Genomic DNA, 15,779 nt, shown 5'->3' with positions numbered 1-15,779 from the left:
GGGGGTTGCACACAGATAACTGCTTACTTACATATTCCAATTGCACCTGGCTTTTGAGGTTGATTAGAGTTTAAACATGGAAGGAGTTTGGTTCACTTAGGCCTAGTGCAGGAAGGCTTCATTGACACTTAGTGGCCTTCCACCCTCCCGAGTTACCTAGGGTGATGCCTAGTGACGTCAACAATAGTGTGAGCTCTGCGAACCTGGGCTGTGAGACGCACTGCTGTGGGTGTAAAGCACAGTGCAGATGTACCCTCTGACATCTTACCAACAGGGGCTGAGCCCAGCCTTGCCAGAGATCTGGGGGAAAGGAGGGGTGTGGTCTGAACCAGTGAAGCTAGGCTGGTGGTGTGGCAAGGGCTGGGTACTCCTCTCATCCGGGTCTCAGCTTCCCGGGGGTGGCTGGCTGGCTCCTCAAGCAGCCTCCCAGGCCGGAGAGGCTCCATGCTGTCTTTTGGCTGGCAGGGAGGCTTTGAATGAGGCCGTCTCTGGTAGCCCATCTCCACTTTCCCAACCAATCCTCATGCTGGGGTTGGGGTCCACTAGGCATAGCTACCAGGTAACTCGGGAGAGTGGAAGGTCAAAAGTGCCGATGAAGCTGTTTTGCTCTGGGTCTGTGAACCACAGTGACTCCATCTTGGGAACTCTCACCTACTTCTCTGCTAACTGCTGACAGGCTCTGAAGTAGGCTGAAGCAGAAATGTAATGTCAGCTTTTTAGCAGATGGCTGCAGTTTCACTCACACTAGCAGAAATAATAGAGATAAGAAGCGGGGTAGTTCGTTTGCAGGCGTCTAACTCAAGGTTGCAAAGACTGGGAAAGTTCTCACAAGCTTATGTAGAGCTTATTGTACCAGTTGTCTGGAAGGGAGGGGGAAGGGGGAACAGCCAGACAAAGAGATGTATGCAAACAGTTTGGAGTATAAAAGGTAAAAGTTGTTTGTATTTGTTGCACTGGATTTGAGACATGCTGGTCTCCTAGTGCCATTTCAGAGCTCTGAAATAAACTTGGCTTGCTTTCTCCCCTCGGTGTCTTTATTGGTGCCAAGCACACTGGGCGACGAACCCCCTCACCACCTGGAGTTTCCTTCTGCAGGGGTCTTGGGGCACTGTCAGGGCATCGTCCCTGCTGCCCATGCAGGGTCCTGCTCTGGGGGCCATTTGGGGGTCTCTGTTCCTGGCACTGTCCCCTGTCCCCACACTCAGAGGTGTCTGGGGCGGAGGGTGGGGGCTGTCGCTAAGGATCCAGCTTGTAGCTCTCCCTTGTGAGCAGCAGCTCCTCTGCCTGCCTCCCTCCTTCCTAAACACTGCGCAGGTGAATCCAGCCACGTCCCCAAGTAGAAGAAGGTGCTAGACCTACCATCTCCAGTGCCGACCTGCCAGCCTCCCCTCTCGCTCAATCCCTAGACCGGAGACGACTTAAACCGTTCCTCTGCTTGGCTGTGTCTTGGAGCACTTCCTTTTAAGTGTGCAGAACCTCACTGCATCCCTTCCCTATTCCTCCCCCCGCACCGAGTCACAGCTCGAAGATTCATTGGGCCAGAGAGCGTGACTGAAGCCTGGTGGGTAGGGACTGAGCTGGAAGGTGAGAAATCCAGGGCCCAGTCCCCTGCTCCAATGATCTGGTATTGATCCAGAATACGACAGCTGAAACCGAGGGATCCTCTGTCAATATATCCCTTAGCCCAGTGGTTAGGAAACCAATGCATGATTGGTATAGTGAGTTGTAAGAATGCGGTTCTGGCGGGACCCAACTGAGAGTGCCAATTCAGGACAAATTGCTAAATCAGGGCAGTCACAGCCCAAGGCTGGGGATTTTCCACCTCTAAGGCAAACCAAACCAGCCAGCCAAAGAGGACTTTGGTCTCACCTCACTGGCTAATCACAAGTCACACAAGCAATTCCCTTAGACGCTTCAGTTTCCCAGTATCACCACCAGTGCCACTCGTTATGGGGACAAATGGTTATGAAAACCAATACCCCCATCAAAGAAAAAAGGTTCTCCTTAACTGTACAAATATGCCCCATTCATCAACCTCAGCGTCCAATATTTCCATAAATCGGTCATAAGGAACACTGGGGCACATCCTGAACTGGGAGAAGTAAGCAAAACACCGCTTCTCTCTTATTACCTGTTCATGTTTTATGGAATTAAATTTCTGAGTGAGAGAATCAGAGACCATTGAGAGATCTGTCTTTACCTCTCCCGACTCTTCAGTTCTAGCTCCCATTAACTTCCCCTCTACAATATAGCTAAACAATTATTTCCTCTCCACTTCCTGTGGACACTCAATAGCCTCTGTCCACTTCTCTCGTTCTCAGACATTGTCCTTACACCACTACAGACTGAACCCAGGTCACCCAGCGAAGTACAAATTGTTGCAGTGGAATTAGTTGGCAGAGCTGACTCTGCTCACTGGAAAACTCTAGAAGCCCAACCTCCTGAAAGCTTCAAGCCAGCGATGTCAGGGTTTGATGCGGACTGGGGGGTAAGAGTATCTCCAAGCTGAAATCAATGGGAGTTGCTCCTGGCCTGGGGGTCAGGGTGAACAACAGATCTGAGAGTTCAAGGCAACCCACGTTACAGGCGGGTCATTCACAAACAAGGCTGGACAACGTATGGGCCCACAGCCAATAGGTCCTTTTATCAGAGCCCCCAGCGATCAGGGAAGGGTGGAGGGATGGTTCTGATATCTGCCCATCTCCAGCTAACACTGAAGCCCCTGCCTGTATTCCCCTGTACAGGAGGCGCTGGCTGTCAGTCCCCGGGTGGGTCTGCTGTGATCAGCCTAGAACACAAGATGGAGGGTACAGCACGGTGCCATGAAACGCAGCCAACAGGGGTAGTCCCGAGAGGGGCTGGACACCTGCAGCTCTCACTGGTTCCAGAGTGAGATGCAGGAGCTCAACATGTAGCCAGTGACAGACAGGGTCACAGACACAAGAGTCGGGAGAGTGATGGAGACCCAGGCAGGGGAGAGGAGATCGGATTGAAGGCAGCATCTGTCACAGCCTAGGGCTACAGGAGACTCCTGCCAAAGAACGGAATGGGAACCGTCGCAGGGCCGGGCTTCTCCCCAGCTTGCCAAGGGCTCACGGCCACACCCAGGCTCTGACGCAGTTTAGTCCCAAACTGGAACAAATCAAGACAGTTTCTCAGCTCACTTTCTGCATCTCAGGGACTGTGGCAGATGCTTCCTGTCATTTCCTACCCCAGTCTCCCTCAGCCAGTTCTTCCTCACAGCCCCTCCCTCTCAGGAATGCCCTTTGCCCCTTATAGCCCCTTCATTGTCCCAACAGGGGTGCAGGACCTACTGCAGTTCCTGGTGCCAGCCACTGAGTGACATACCTCCCCCCCCTTCCACAAAAACCTGCCTTTTCCCTTACTTGTGAGGCCCCCTCTGAACTGCTCTCACCCCCAACCCAAAATAGACTCCATATATTGTAGTCATATAGCCATATTCCCCAAGTGCCCCACACTCTTTAATGCCAGGCTTAGTTTCAGTCACAATCTTCTCCAGGGTTTTGAGGTCTCTGCATGCAGTGTCCCTAGCTCTCCCTCAAGCCCCTGACCATCAGGATCAGGCCACCCCTCTCCTCCCCAGTGGCCTGATGTTCTGCAGACAGCTGCTCCTTCTGTCCCTGCACCATCGGTAACTCCATCCTGCAGTCATTCTGGGGCACCTCCCATCCTCAGGACAGGAACTATGAAACAGGTGTCCCATTTCCCCTTCTGCAAAGGATCACTGCTTTCACCTTGGCCCTGGAGGCTGCACCTGGGTCCCCATGCCCCTCCCCCCACAGAGACCTGAGCTCCACCTGGGTCAGGGAAACCCCTTTTCATGAACCCTAAATAAACTTGGCAAGTATTAAGCAGGGTCCTCTGGAGACAGGACAGAACTGGTTTTTCAGAGACATTATTTTGGGCAATTCAGCTAATAGCCCTTTGTATTGGGCAGTCACTGCTCCTTCCTGAATCTAGCACAGGGAAAGCCCATCACTTCTCTGCCTCTCCCCCCACAAAAGGTACCACCAGCAGCAGCTACAAATGCCATTTGTGCTGCAGAGTCCTCCAGGGTCTCCTCTCCACAGCCTGCTTGATGCTAAACCTCCCCTTCTGCATGGGCTGTGTCAATAGCTTCAGGAGAGAGTCACCTCACTCTCCAACTGGCCAGCCTTAGAGCCCAGTCAGTTAACCCCTTGCCCCTGATTGCTGCTGGGATGTAACACGGCCACAGGGGAGGGGAGCAGTTTCCAGGTTCAAAGTGGTGACACTTCAGCCCATAATGTCACATAAACCATCATGTGCCAGCAATGCCCCTCTGCCGTGTACACTGGCCAAACCACACAGTCTATACGCAAAAGAATAAATGGACACAAATCAGACGTCTAGAATTATAACATTCAAAAACCAGTCTGAGAACACTTCAATCTCCCGGGACACTCAGACTTAAGTGGCAATTCTTCAACAAAAAACTTCAAAAACAGACTCCAATGAGAAACTGCAGAACTGGAATTAATTTGCAAACTGGATACCATCAAACTAGGCCTGAATAAAGACTGGGAGTGGAGGAGTCACTACAAAAACTAATTTCCCCCTGCTGATACTCACACCTTCTTGTCAATGGTTTGAAATGGGCCACCCTGTTTACATTGACCTCATTACCACTACAAAAGTGATTTTTCCTCCCTTGGTATTCTACTGTTGAGAATAGCCCACTTCCACTTGAATTGAATTGTCTCGTTAGCACTGACCCCCCACTTGCTAAGGCAACTCCCATCTTTGTGTACCACACACACATACATACACCTACTACTGTATTTTCCACTCCATGCATCTGATGAAGTGGGTTTTAGCCCACGAAAACTTATGCCCAAATAAATTTGTTAGTCTCTAAGGTGCCACAAGGACTCCTCGTTTTTGCTGATACAGACTAACATGGCTACCACGCTGAAACCTATAGATACAATGTCCTTTTCTCCCATCAGCCTTAACGTTTTATCCATTTCCCAGCCTGTTACTTAGGATTAACTGCACTTTCCTACATCACTGGGGCATTGTGAACTCACTTGAGAAGGGAGCATAATAGCGTTTGTGACCTGGGACAACATTTTTCTTGCTTGCATTTCACTCTTGAAATAAAAGATTTTTCCTACCCTGGTTTTGGCAGAAGACTTTGGAGGACTGAAGAATCAGAATGGGACAGTCTGTATCCTCGCAAAAGATATTTCGGCCCTGAACTCCTGTTGAAATCCCTGGGAATTAGGAGTCTAAATATCTTGGTGGATCTGGTCCAGTGACCTCACAATAGACCAGGGATCGGCAACCTTTCAGAAGTGGTGTGCTGAGTCTTCATTTATTCACTCCGATTTCAGGTTTCGCGTGCCAGTAATACATTCTAACGTTTTTAGAAGGTCTCTTTCTATAAGTCTATAATATATAATTAAACTATTGCTGTATGTAAAGTAAATAAGGTTTTTTAAAATGTTTAAGAAGCTTCATCTAAAATTAAATTAAAATGCAGAGCCCCCCAGACCGGTGGCCAGAACCCGGGCAGTGTCAGTGCCACTGAAAATCAGCTCGCGTGCTGCTTTCGGCGCACGTACCATAGGTTGCCTACCCCTGCAATAGACCGAGCACCAAGCTGCAAGTGGTCCAGTGCTCAAATGAGGCAGGAGAGAATGCTGAGCTACAGTGGAGTTGGTCAAAAATTATTTTCTGATGAAACAGTCAGTAAGGTGTTCCATTTTAAAAATTTGCAAGAGCCAAAAAATTCAATTTTTGAAAACTGAAAAGTTTAGGGAAATATTTGTTTTTAAATAAAAACCTGAAGACTTCACAGAAACATTAATTTGTTCCTTTCAAAAGTTTGTGGAAAATATTTAAATTTCTGACCAGGTCTAGCCCAAAAGTCCCTGTACAATTTTCTTTCAGCCTCTATGCACCAATCTATCCACTAGAACAGAACCTAACTTATCCGAGTTCAGGAGTGTTGTTGTAGCTGTGTGGGTCCCAGGATGAGAGAGACAAGATGAGTGAGGAAATATCTTTTACTGGACCAAGTTCTGATGGTGAAGAGAAGCTTTCCAGCTTCTTGTGACCTGAGGAGCTCTGTGGAGCTTGAAAGGCAGCAAAAGTTGGTTCGATAAGAGATTACCTGCCTCACCCACCTTGTCTGTGTTTTACGAGTGTCAGTCGCCCTGGTACTGGAACTCTGTGGCACTGGTAGCAGAGCTCACAGCTACCAGCCCATGCAATGTGTGTGCCCGGCAGCCTGAAACGCAGATGTTATGCAGCTCATTACCGCCACCCATTGGTGAAGAGGAGAAAGAGCAGCCAACACCTGCTCCATCAGCTGTTTACCCAGAACTCCATAGACAGAAACTGCTCAGAGAAGGAACTCTGCCGCCCTCAGTCAGCAAACAGGGGGAAGTACAGCGAAAGAACTCATTGCCTAAGCTTTACCTGAAACCCTCCATGACATCTTGGTTCCTCCCTGGGACTGTACCCGAGCCCCAAGTTGGTCAGATAATGGGACTGAACAGAGACTGAGGGGAACAGGTCTCCTACCTGGTGGCAAGAACTCTGCTCAGGTCTCCTGTCATCCTCTCCACCGAGGACTTTGCAAAGGGATGGCACTGAGGAGACTTCCCAGCAAGAGGCGGCATTGAGGGGGATCTTGGCTGAAGCTGCAGTAGAGGGAAGTGAACTCTGGTGAGGAACCCCGACACAGCACCAGTACAGCGGAGATCACTATAGCTGGGATAGGTGTGGGGAGGGGCTCACAAGAATTGACAAGACCCTTCCCTGAGGGAAGCCTGGAAGCTGAAAGTTTTTGCTTTGGTTCTCCCCTGGAGAGGGATTTCAAGGAAGCTCAGTTTGGGAAGTTCTCACATGCCAGGGCGTGTAGCCGAGATAACAGCTTGGCCAGCCACTGGAGACTCCTTAAGGCAGCTCGGTGGGTCACTGCTCTTCCCAGCAGGGTCTCCATCTATTTTAAAGCAGCCCCACCCCCATCCACCTGCCCATTCGTGAGGGGATTTGAAGTGAAAATGGGGTCATAGCACAGTGAGGTCCCAGCGCAGGTGAACCCTGTTAGGAACACTCCCATCAGCCCCCCGCCCTATCACAGGAGCGGAAAGCCGTGTACTAAGGGGGCACAGAGGGGTCACCAGTATTAGCTCCATTTTACAGATGGGAGAGTCTGAGACACAGAAAGGAGAAGTGACTTGCCCAAAGCCACACAGGGAGTCTTACAGAGAGTCAGGAACGGGATCCCGGAGTCCTAACCATTAGATACCCTGCCTCCCTTGACTCTTGGGTTTCTTGTCCTGACGTCAGTCACCTGTTGAGACCTGGGAGTTCAGAGGGGAGCCTCCTGCCCCAGAGCTACCATGTGCCAAGAAATAATGACTCAATACTGGCATGGCAGCAGCTTGTCCCCCAATATTGCACCACAGGAGATACAACACTGGAATGACAACAACACTCTGGTCCCAGGGAGAAGCAGCACTGGTGAGCCTGAGAAACCCAGGTTAGCTACACTCAGAAACCGCATTGGCATGTGCAGGGGCTGGTGTGTGACAGCAAAGCAAAGGAGAAGCCACCATGGGAAGAAGGTCTCTGTGAACAGAACAGCCACCTCCTGTCCTTTGCTCCACAGCCCTAGGATTGGCCCACTTGGTGAATTCTGTTAAACAGGACAGCAGTAGTATTTATCTTATCATCTACACCCACTTATTGTCCCATTTCCCCATGACTTCACCAAGCTCTAGAAACCTAGAGTTTAATTTTCCTGTCTGTTTGAAGTCTTTACATGGAGGTAGGCCTCAGCCTGTACCTAAACTCTCCCAAATTCAGGGGCTTCTTTTCCAAGGGGTCACTTCACCACAGACCCATCTGATGCTGTCTTTAGTACAGTCTGTTGCTCTTTTGCACACCTTTTCCTTCCTGCAGTGGAGTGAGCTGGATCTGACATAGGCCCCAGACCTCTCCCACCACCAGCAGCCTCTGAGAAGATTGGTGGTTAATTGGAGCCACAGGACCATGCCCTACTTTTCACGTTCAGGGGTAGTCTATTGTCTACAGCTGCTGGGGTTGTTGGTGGGTTTTTTTGCTGCCTTCCACTCATATGATAGCTCCCTCGGTCACATCCAGCCAACTCTCCACAGGGGTCCTGCTGCAATATTGAGGTCAAGCCCACCGTCGCATATAGAATGCCTTGTTTATAGCCAATGGGAATGTGATAGGGAAGGGAGAATCTGGGCAGGAAGACAATGGGGAATTGGGGACACAGAAACAACTAGCAGAAGAACGGGTAGTTTATGGGAACAGGCAGAGAACAGGACACAGCAGGCAGGACAAATGGCAGTGGGATTTGGACATGATCTAACCTATCTCCCACCATGCGTCCTTGCCCCTAGATAAGCACCCAACTCAACCTCCCTCTCCACCTCCACAGCTGTTCTCGCCAAACACCTGCAGTCACGTGTTCCTGGCTGACCCCCCATCCAGTCCCCCAGTTGGACTTTGCCAGCATGCCCAGTTACAGGTCATTCCGACAACAGTTCTTCTCTTGGTTAACAACAAACACCCCTAGGTGCATTGAACTGAGGAGTGTCCATGCTTCTGTTTGACCTGTGATCACCAAGGCTGTGGGTGAACTCCCAGCACTATGGGAGTCAATGGCCAAGTTCCCACTGACTTCAGTGGGGCTAGAACTTTACCCTGTGCTCCTTCCCCTCACAGCTGGAAACATTCACACAGCTTTCCTCTGAGTGGGTATGAGGGACGGGGCTGTGTTTTACTGCAGTAGGATCTTATGGGGGTGACAGAGGACCCAGGGGAAATGCCACTCCTCTGCATTACAGTGGAGTGCACAACTCTGAACTTGTGTGTGAACACTGGGGAGTTAAACCCTGGTTTGCAAGTTTACCTGGGGCACAGGCCTTGGCCCAGCTCTCTGCACCATGGGGAATTTCGGAGGACTTAGCTCCACTGCTCCTTTCCTGGGACGGATGTGGCAGGACCCTAAGGCCTCCAGCAGGGGGCCTCTGGGCCTAATCCACCCCGTTGCAGGAAGTAAATGGAGAGAAAAGATAGAAAAGAAAAGACAGCAGAAAAAAGAAAAGCAAAAAAGACGAGAAAAGATCTGATGGAAATAGCCCCAGAAAAGGGGGGATGGAAGAGGAAATAGAATAGATACAGGGAGAGGAAACAAAGGAAACAAGTGGGGAGAGCTGTGATGATTGCAGGGGGTGGGGGAGGGTGACACACTGCTTGTGGAGGGAAGGTCCCGTGTGCAGAGAGATGGGGAAGGGTCATGTGTGGAGGGGGGGAGGACAACTTTTTTTTTTAAAGAAGCACAGAGGCAATGATGAAAGGTGACACATTTCACTTTCTATTATTTTTTATTGTCTGTTTCTAAATGGCCCTAAGGGCTGGTCCCTGCTCGATGCCCCAGAGGAAGGCGAAAAACCTCCAGGGTCTCAGGCCAATCTGCCCTGGAGGAAAATTCCTTCCTGACCCCAAACATGGCGATCAGTTTCACCCTGTGCATGCGAGCAAGGACCACAATGGGAAAGGACCCACTGGTTGCTATGGTTACACACCCTGCCCCAGTCACACCCTGAGATACAGTCTGTGTCCCACTATTCGCCAATCTCCAGTGCTTTCCTCTGATAAGGTACGACTCACTTCATTGCTTCCATCCTGGCAGACAGAACCAGCTGCTCTCCTTCCCCAGCAGGTGAACAGATACGAATTTGAATCCTCTCACAGCCCTGTCAAGGTGAATGCTATTTCTTCACCAGTACCACCAGCAGCAGCATCGTTTCCCTACTGGCTGCTCTGACCAGCTACACTGCTTTATCCTTGGTGGGTCCAACAGCCTCTTCCTCCATCGGCAGGTATCAATCAGCCACTTCATTAACACACAGATACAACCAGATATTGCTGACCTGTGACAGTTACAACCAGCTCCACTGATCAGTCCTGACAGACACAACCTCTTATATTGCTTTCCTCTTCCCCTGCACTAACTTCTCCTTCCAGTTCCTCTCTCTATAGTCACAACCAGCTCCTTTGTGTCTCTCTTGCCAGGGGGATTTCAACACCACTCACAGCAGAAGCAGATGCACTGTGAATCTAACTGACAGAGACAGCTGCACCGCTTCCCCGTTAGAACGGCCAATTTTCTCTGAGCCATAACCTGACAGAGTTAGACCCAACTGCATAGTTCAGCACCCAGTCAGAGTGTAAAAACAGGAGTATTTTCTTACTGTTCATGGCCAGCTGGGCCACGATCATCTGGAAAATTACAAACAGCTCAATTGCTCATCCACTAACAGCTAATCCTAGATCCCTTCTCTTCATATATACCACCATCTTCATTGTACTACAGGGGAAAGTCCCAGTTTTCCTTACTCCCCATCCAGTCACTGAGTTGATTTCTTTTCACAAATTTGCTGAGCTGTGCAGTTTGTCAACTGCTTGTCGATTTCTTCTCTCCAAAGGGAAGATCAGCTGCATTTCTTGTACCTGAAAGTATGGTCTCATCCATTTATTTCCAAAGGAATGCTGCAAGGCATTTCTCACCTCTCAACAGAACAATCACCTTTCGTATATCTTCCTGGCATAAATCTTCCTACTGTTCCCACAGCTTGAAGCCCAGTCAGCTGTAATGAACCGTATTTGAAAGATACTCTATTATTACTAGGTATGTTCAGATTTTGGGGGTCTTACATTGAAATGTTGGTTTGCATCCGATTTATTTAGCAAGAAGAGAACGCTTCTTGCGTTCTTGAATGCTCACCTCTTTGTCAGTGATGGTCTAAGCATTGCTCTCCTTTTGAGAGGTAACATCTTCTGCAATGTCTAAATCTTGATAGGTGGTCCCTTAACTAGAGAGAGGAGATGCTTTTCTTAGATCTCCGCAAGAATGGCCGTCATCAGTTTTGTGGTATTCCCCTCTGAATGGCAGAAGAATCTGAAAATGTACCCAGAATCATTGACTTCTAGATTATTGCCATGAGATGGAGCACGTCTTACCTCGTCACAGGAATGATCCACTTCATGTATCTTCTTCCTGCACTTCTAAAGGACAATAAAGTGCAATGAACAATTCTGCACAAATATAATCAGTAGCACAGCTAATCTCTTGCAAGAGCAGTTCAAATACTCACCTCTCCACTGTGGTCAGTTGCCCTCTTATTTACTGAGCTGTCTAAATACCAATGTTACCGACCTGTAGCCAGCACCCAGCTCCATTTTTCCTTTGGTTAACAAAAATGGTTCACTATCACGATCGTTTGCAACTTCCAAGCCTTCCTGTCTGGGAAGATCAGCTCAGCTGCATTTCTTCCATCTGAAAGACTGACCAGATCCATTATTGTCACCTGAACTCTGAGAATGTGTATTTCTCACCTCACAAACGGGGATGATCAGCTTCCCTAATTGCTTCTTGAAAAGCACAGCCCTCTGCTCTCCTGACATCCGGAGAAGTGCGAGGTGCTGTAATGATCAATATCTGACAGATTTGTTTGGTGTCTGGAGGGCTCTTCACTGAAATGATCATTTTTCATTTACTTTAGGTGGCAAAATGGAACCTTAGATGCTCACCTCCTTGCCGGGAATGGTCTGAGAGTGGCTGTGTTTGGAGAGATGCAACCAGCTGCATGGTTTAACACTTGCTGGGGATAAGTGGCTACTCTCCTTTTCCATGAATAGACTCACAGGATGATTCTATTGCATCTCAGAGGCTCTGGCTACATACTTTGCTTTGTTCTCAATTAGTTGGCAGCATTCCCCTCCTGACATATAACATAGGCTCCGAAAGAAAAACCAAAGTCTTGAATTTGAACTGGGATGCTATAAGCGGGTATATTCCTTACCTTCTGATAAAGAGGAACCCCTGTTGTCTGCTATGGCCCTCGACTCTTCATGTATCTTGGGATGTGTGATCAGCTGTAACAATCAATTTTTGACACAGCATTACTTATAATCAATCTTGGGGTGTCCTACATTTTTATGGTGCTTTCCCCAACCTTATTCCCTTGGCAAATAACCAAAATAGAAATATTCACCGAGGCTGTGGTGAGCTGACCAGAGGTACATTCACCTGCAATCTTTCAAAGAGATTTCATAGGTTCCTATAACCTATGAAATCTGCATCTGCACTGGTATCATTACCTGAACTACTCCTTATCCACAAGGAAAACATGCTTTCTTCACTTCGCAATGGGTCAGGCTGCTCGTGCAGTATTCTTCTCCTGGCATGCAAGGCAAGTTTCATTTCTTTCATCTGAAAGAATAACCAGGTCCAGGAACTTAACCTTGAAAGTCAAGAGAAGGTGAGTTCTTGACCTCTTGGCAGCAGTGATTAATTTCACTTTTTTCCTTTCAGTAAGAACCCTCCCAGCTCTTCTAGGAGCTTCCTGAAGTTTTTTATATCCTCAATGTTCAGATGCACCTGAAGGTAGGAGAGGATCCATTCGTTTCCACTTGACTGGTACAGAAATGGTGTTTCTCACCTATAGACATGGACAGATCAGCTTCATCAATTCCTTCTAGAGCACAACAGCCTCTGCTCTCCTATCAGGAGAGGTACGATCTGCTGCTGGAACTATCAATATTTGGTATTTATTCCTGACTGGGTTTGCAACTGCTGCTTTGGCACAAGATTCATTTGGTAATAAGAGAAACTTGAAACTCACCTCCTTGGTCCGTGATCTGCAGGGATGTTTACAGCTGGAAAGTGCAACTGGCTGCACTGTCTCAGGTGGCTGCTCTCCATTCCCAGGACTATAGCTACAGAATGCTCTTCTGTCCCCTCTGTGGATTCAGCAGGTGGCCATGCCCACTGCGTTAGCACAGTCTGCACCTGCTTCTCACAGTCTTCCCTTGAGAAGTGAGAACAGCAGCAGTTCTTCTACCTGCAAGTTAATAAGATCCATTAATATCCACTTGGGTGCTCTGAGCCTGGGCATTTCTTACCTCTTCCCCAGGACAGTCGCTTTCACTCATTTCCTCCTGGCATGGGTGGTCATCTGATCCCCTCACATCTTGAATGATGATCACCTGCAAACATCAATGTTTCAGAGAATTTTTATTTGTTTTTCTAGCTATGCAGAGCCATCGGTCAACATGTGCTTCATTTGGCTTCCAGATGCTCTTCTCTGTTCACCTCCTTCTCGGTGATTTTCCATTGCCTGGCTGTGATTTTCAGAGGGGCAACCAGCTACATTGGTTAATAAATGATGTAGAAGTGGCTTTTTCCCAAACTGGAGTCATAAGATGCTTTTCTTGCATCTGCACTGGTATCATTACCTGCCTGCCTGCATTCTTAAGTTCAGCCATGTCTTGGAATCTTCCTCCCTTGAGAGGTCAGCACTGCCTTTCTTTCACCTGAAAGTAGAAACAGATTCACTGTGAGGTGCCTTCCTTACCTCTTGATAGAAATGATCAGTTCCACTTATTTCTTGACATTTGATAAATAAGCAACAATGATCACTTCTGTACAAATAGAATCGGTTGGACAATTAATCTCTGCAAATGCGAGAGCAGGTGAAATGCTCATCTTCACACTCTGGTTAGCTGCACTTTTTGGAAGGAAAAAGGAGCAAAGATCATCATCATTAGTTAGAATTACTGATTACTTACATCTGAACCAGTAGCTCCCATTTTTATTGCTATATTCAGTAAAGCAACTTCTTGTGCTCTTTAGAGATGAAGATTTCATCAGTTACATTTCTTCCACCTGAAAGTATGAGCAGAATCATTTACTATTATGGGAATGGCGTATTGCATTTCTTACCTCCTTAAAAGGATGGATCAGCTAATTCCTGGATTGAACAAGTGGCAAGTCCATGTTGCTTTGTCTTGCGTCTGCTTTTCATAATCTCCCCATGACAAGTAAGGTCCACCACAGTTCTTCTCCCAGAAAGGAAAATCCACACCACTTGATCTACACATGGATGTTTGGAGACTGGTATTTCTTACCTCCTTGTCCGGGACAACCACTTACCCTCACTTCTCCCTGGTAGGAATGACCACCTGGTCTGTTCATATCTCATATTAGAAAAACCTGCAATCAATGTTCGACAGAATTATTTATTATTACTCATTACCAGCTATGAAGAGTCATCAATGGAGAAGGTTCCTTAGCATCCAGATCATTAAGCTTCTAGAGACCTTTCAGTGCTCACCTACTTGTCAGCAATGTTCTACCCCAAGACTTTGCTTCTTAGAGGAACAGCCAGCTACCCTGGCTAAAATTTGAAGCATATAAGTGGCTGCTTGCCTTTTTCTGAACTAGAAGTAAAAGATGCTTTTCTTCCCTGTGGCCAGGTCTTACCTGGCTGACTTTGTTTCTTAAATTCAGCAGCCTCTTATCATCCTCCCTTTAATTGGAAGATCTTCATTTCACCTGAAAATAGAAGTAGAGCCTTTCATTCCTGCCCCCATGCTGTGAGGAGGTGCCTTCCTTACCTCTTGATAGGAATGATCAGTTCCACTTATTTCTTGACATTTGATAAATAAGCAACAATGATCACTTCTGTACAAATAGAATCGGTTGGACAATTAATCTCTGCAAATGCGAGAGCAGGTGAAATGCTCCTCTTCACACTCTGGTTAGCTGCACTTTTTGGAAGGAAAAAGGAGCAAAGATCATCATCATTAGTTAGAATTACTGACTACTTACATCTGAACCAGTAGCTCCCATTCTTATTGCTTTATTCAGTAAAGCAACTTCTTGTGCTCTTTAGAGATGAAGATTTCATCAGTTACATTTCTTCCACCTGAAAGTATGAGCAGAATCATTTACTATTATGGGAATGGCGTATTGCATTTCTTACCTCCTTAAAAGGATGGATCAGCTAATTCCTGGATTGAACAAGTGGCAAGTCCATGTTGCTTTGTCTTGCGTCTGCTTTTCATACTCTTCCCCATGACAAGTAAGGTCCACCACAGTTCTTCTCCCAGAAAGGAAAATCCACACCACTTGATCTACACATGGATTTTTGGAGACTGGTATTTCTTACCTCCTTGTCCGGGACAACCACTTACCCTCACTTCTCCCTGGTAGGAATGACCACCTGGTCTGTTCATATCTCATATTAGAAAAACCTGCAATCAATGTTCGACAGAATTATTTATTATTACTCATTACCAGCTATGAAGAGTCATCAATGGAGAAGGTTCCTTAGCATCCAGATCATTAAGCTTCTAGAGACCTTTCCGTGCTCACCTACTTGTCAGCAATGTTCTACCCCAAGACTTTGATTCTTAGAGGAACAGCCAGCTACCCTGGCTAAAATTTGAAGCATATAAGTGGCTGCTTGCCTTTTTCCGAACTAGAAGTAAAAGATGCTTTTCTTCCCTGTGGCCAGGTCTTACCTGGCTGACTTTGTTTCTTAAATTCAGCAGCCTCTTATCATCCTCCCTTTAATTGGAAGATCTTCATTTCACCTGAAAATAGAAGTAGAGCCTTTAATTCCTGCCCCCATGCTGTGAGGAAGTGCCTTCCTTACCTCTTGATAGGAATGATCAGTTCCACTTATTTCTTGACATTTGATAAATAAGCAACAATGATCACTTCTGTACAAATAAAATCGGTTGGACAATTAATCTCTGCAAATGCGAGAGCAGGTGAAATGCTCATCTTCACACTCTGGTTAGCTGCACTTTTTGGAAGGAAAAAGGAGCAAAGATCATCATCATTGGTTAGAATTACTGACTACTTACATCTGAACCAGTAGCTCCCATTTTTATTCCTTTAT

General features: G+C 47.4%; 1 long non-coding RNA gene across 1 annotated transcript; it reads right to left on the bottom strand.

Annotated features, from left to right (window-relative positions):
- Positions 1-9,299: 9,299 nt before the first annotated feature.
- On the bottom strand, positions 9,300-13,863 carry LOC135975565 (uncharacterized). Its single transcript, XR_010592483.1, has 5 exons — positions 13,327-13,863; positions 12,190-13,077; positions 11,050-11,964; positions 10,814-10,901; positions 9,300-10,676 (listed from the first exon to the last, which is right to left on the bottom strand). It is a non-coding gene; the product is annotated as an uncharacterized LOC135975565 (long non-coding RNA).
- Positions 13,864-15,779: the final 1,916 nt, after the last annotated feature.

Source organism: Chrysemys picta, chromosome 14 (genome assembly GCF_011386835.1).
Source record: "Chrysemys picta bellii isolate R12L10 chromosome 14, ASM1138683v2, whole genome shotgun sequence".
Lineage (NCBI taxonomy): Eukaryota > Metazoa > Chordata > Testudines > Emydidae > Chrysemys > Chrysemys picta.
Note: the sequence above shows the minus strand (reverse complement) of the source record. Positions and strands in the feature narration are given on the sequence as shown.